General features: G+C 34.3%; 1 non-coding gene across 1 annotated transcript; it reads right to left on the reverse strand.

The window, feature by feature from the left end:
* Positions 1-3,899: 3,899 nt before the first annotated feature.
* Positions 3,900-3,970, reverse strand: TRNAG-GCC. Its single transcript has one exon. It is a non-coding gene; the product is annotated as a tRNA-Gly (tRNA).
* Positions 3,971-4,691: the final 721 nt, after the last annotated feature.

The raw sequence follows: 4,691 nt of genomic DNA on the forward strand, positions 1-4,691 counted from the left end.
AAACATTTGCAATAAAATTGCCTAACGAAGGAACAACACATGTGTCACTTACGGTCAATGTTTTCTTTAATCCTGGCCTTAAATTAAACAATATTTTATGTGTGTCTCCATTCAATTTAAACATGTTGTCCATTAGCAAACTTACCAATGACTTGAAATGTTGTGTCACCTTCTATCCTGATTCTTGTGTTATGCAGGACTTGGCTAAGGTGAAGATGATTGGCTCGGGTAAACAATTTGGAGGTCTCTATCATATTTCTTAGTCTCCAATCAAATCTTTAACTAATCAAGTATCTCAATCATCTAATTTGTGGCATTTACGCCTAAGTCATTCTATTTATTTTTTCCTGTTTTAAATTTCTAACGGATCAATTTCATCTTAATAATGCTACTTTTTCTCATAACTGTAGTATTTGCACGTTAGCAAAATAAACTAGGTTGTTTTTTTTTTCAAGAAGTTCAATAACAACACATTCTACCTTTGACATGTTACATTGTTATGTTTGGGGATCTCATAAAATTCCTATCCATTTTGGTTTGCGTTTTCTTCTCACTATTGTTGATGATTTTACTCAATGTACTTGGGTTTTTCTTATGCAACATGAATCAGAAGTACATCATTTGTTTATGAACTTTGTTAAATTCGTTCAAACTCAATTTCATACTACTATCAAGATAGTACGGTCAGACAATGGGACTGAGTTTCTGTCTTTACAACCATTTTTTACTTTGTGTGGCATTGAATTTCAGCGCACTTGTGTCTATACTCCCCAACAAAGATGAGCCATAGAGCGTAAGCATCGTCATATCCTAAATGTAGCTATCATCATATCCTAAATGTAGCTAGGTCTCTCCTCTTTCAGTCACACGTCCCACTTAATTTTTTGGGAGAGTGCATTTTAATTGTTGTTAATCTTATAAATAGAACACCATCACCATTTTTATCTAACAAGACACCCCTTGAAGCACTCTACAAACAACCACCTACATTTCATCTTCTTAAAGTTTTTTTAATGTAAATGTTATGCAATTGTAGTACATCCTAAGCAAAAATTTGAATCTCGGGCAATTTCTTGTGTTTTCATAGGATATACTGATGGTTACAAAGGCTCCAAGTTGTATGACATACAAGCTCACAAATTATTTATCCACTGTGATGTTAAATTATGTGAAGATGTTTTTCCTTTTTCATCAGCTTCACAAACTTTGACATTAGTTCCTTCGACTCTCGTTTTACCACTTCATGATTCATCCTACTCAAACATCTATTCTAATCCTATACCACTTTCTATTTCGTCATCTCCTCCACTTTCTATTCCTTCTCCAGATTCACCCACTAATTATAATCCTATCCCTCCTGATACACCAGTTTCACTCCGATGTTCTACTCGTACCAAACAACCTTCAGCTTGGCATAATAATTATGAGATGTCTTATGCAGCCAATTATTTAACCTCTAGCTCAAGTCCCAACATGAGCACCAGGCATCCCCTTCATCATTACCTTTCTTTCTCTAGTGTTTTTCCTACTCAATCTGCTTTTCTATCTCTTATTACAGCCCGACATAAGTTAAAACTTATGATGAGGTAGTTGGCGACCCATTATGGCAGCAGGCTATGAATGCTGAAATTGCAACTTTGGAACGTAATCATACTTGGTCTCTCGTTCCTCTACCACCTGGCCATAAAGCTATTGGCTATCGTTGGGTGTACAAGATTAAACACAACTCTGATTGTTCTGTTGAACGTTATAAAGTTTATCCGGCAGTAAAGGGGTATACTCAGGTTGAAGATATTGATTACAAAGAGACATTTTCTAATACAACAAAGTTTACTACACTTCGTTGCTTACTCACTATTGCTACTTCTCGAAAATAGTTCACACATCAGTTGAGTGTTCAAAATGTATTTCTCCATAGTAATCTTTAAACAGGGAATGAGGGAAGGAGTGAGGAGAAAATTTTCCCTATTACATAATTAGGACTAGAGACCGAGATTATATTCTCCATTCTTGTCCCCTCCTAACTCCCTTGACCTGTCTCGTTCCCTGCCTCAAAGAGAGATTTTTTAAGTTCCATTTCCAAGTTTTATATGTTTCTAAAGATGAAGAAATCTATATATTTTCCATTCCAAACTCCAATGGGTTTGATGTCTTCCAAGCTTGGGTGGGTTGAATGTGTTGCTTTCATTTGTTTTATTTATGTAATAACAAATGTCTTTTACTTTTGGATTAGTTTTTTTTTTCTCGCTAATTGAACTAATTTATTTATGTCATTAGGGTTGCTTTATTTTTGTCTCGTTTCCCAACATTATTGTTGATTCAACTATTTATTTATGACTTGGACTATATTTTTGTGTTGTTTTTCTTAGATTTTAAAATTATGTTATCAAATTTTGGGTTTATAATTTAGGCACAGATTAAGTTTATATTTTTCTTACTAGAGTAGATGAAATGAGTTCAATTTAGGGCAACGTGGTTCTACTTCAATTTCTAATAACACGAGTTGATCAAAACCAATGGATAGTTTATATCTAAAAATAAAACGTATATATTAACAAATTTATTTAAAATGACTATTTTTTTTAGAGAATAATAAATGGAGAATTATGTTGTTATGTTGCATAAGTGATGCTATGATATCACACTATTCTAGGATTATGTTATGTCATAGAACAATGTTATGTTTTCGATATTATTTGCATAAGTGATGCTATGATATCACACTATTCTAGGATTATGTTATGTCATAGAACAATGTTATGTTTTCGATATTATTTGATGCATGAACCTTCATGTATCATGTCATGTAAACCATGTTAATACGTACCCTCTATGACTATGAGACATTAGAAAATCATGTATTATTAATGGGAGGTGCATCGAGATACTTTCCCGTTATGATTAGTATAGACACATTCCTTACAATTTTATGTTCCTTATGATATTATGTGGGTCTTTTCCCTTCATGGTATTTGGTAGTGTGAGTGTGCACAAGCTCGACGAGCCAGCCCACAGAGTACTCTTATACGAGCCTACCTGGTGGCCAATGTGCACATTCATGGGTTGTATGTAGGATAGTACAACATATTCAACCCTGCTCGGACTGAAAAGCAAAGCCCAAACCCATGTCACAATGCATTTATGAAAGGATAGGTCCAACTATATTACACATGATTCATTTTCAGTGAGGTTACTTATTGAGTATTTATTAAAGTACTCAAACCATATGCTACTCTTATTTTCATGTAAAGGTAAGACACCCATTTACAGATGACAACGTCGCTTTGAAGGCCAAGGAACCAAAGTTAAGGAAGTTGCATTCAAGTTATTTTTAATGATCCTTAGGTTAGACAAGGGCACTATTTAAACTCATCTTATCTATTTTCCATCCATAACAATATTGTTTTAATAAATTTATTATGAACATTTAAGCCTATAGCACCGTTTATGAAACGTTATAAATGAATTCTTTCATGCATAGTAATCATGTCATGTATGTAGTTGCCGATAAATCAAATTTTAATTTCATTTCGAATATTTTGAATAAAATTGGAACTCAAGGTTAAAATAAATACAACAACAAACCCATGGCTCCAACATAGAATATAACTCAAGTATGTACCTCACATATCAACATAGCTAATCTTCAAGATGCTCCAATTGAGAATCGAACTCGGGCCTATAATGTAGCAAGATACTATTCTACCAATAGACCAATGGTGCATCTACCTTAAAGAAGATCCATAACGTACTCGTATTTTGGTCCTGCAGTTCTTCCGAAGCCCTTCACTTTTGGTTTCACTTCTCGATTTAAAAACAAAAGGTTCGATAGTCCTACTCGTGAAATTTAAACAATGTTGTGACAAACACAAGTTTGAACATTATGCCAATCTTCAAGATGCACCAGCCGAGAATCGAACTCAGGTCTATACCGTGGCAGGGTACTATTCTACCACTAGACCACTGGTGCAGGTACCTTCAGGCATATCCATAACGTACTCGTATTTTGGTCATGCAATTCTACTGAAGCCCTTAACGATTAGTTTCACCTCACGATTTAAAAAAAAAAGCTCGATAGTTCTACTCGTGAAATCTATAAATATAAACGATATTGTGACAAACCCAAGTTTGAACATTATGCATTAATATCATTATAGCTAATCTTCAAGATGCACCAGTCGAGAATGAAACTCGGGTCCGTATCGTGGCAGGGTAGTCCATACAGTAAACATATTTTGGTCATGCAGTTCTTCTGAAGCCCTTAACTTTTTGTTTCACATCTCGATATAAAAACAAAAAGCTCGATAGTGCTACTCGTGAAATCTATAAAGTTAAAAGAAATATTATACCAAACCAAATTTTGAACATTATGCACTAATATAATAATCATAGCTAATCTTCAAGATGCAAGAACCGAGAATTAAATTCGGGTCTACATCGTTGCAGGGTACTATTCTACCACTAGACCACTCGTGCATGTACCTTCAGGCATATCCATAACGTACTCGTATTTTGGTCATGCAGTTCTTCTGAAGCCCTTAACTTTTAGTTTCACCTCACGATTTAAAAAAAGAAAAAGCTCGATAGTGCTACTCGTAAATTCTATAAATATAAACGATATTGTGACAAACCCAAGTTTGAAACATCATGCACTAATATCATCTTCGCAAATTTGCACACTAGCCAAGAAT

Source organism: Cucurbita moschata, unplaced genomic scaffold (genome assembly GCF_002738365.1).
Source record: "Cucurbita moschata cultivar Rifu unplaced genomic scaffold, Cmos_1.0 Cmo_Scf00123, whole genome shotgun sequence".
Classification (NCBI taxonomy): domain Eukaryota; kingdom Viridiplantae; phylum Streptophyta; class Magnoliopsida; order Cucurbitales; family Cucurbitaceae; genus Cucurbita; species Cucurbita moschata.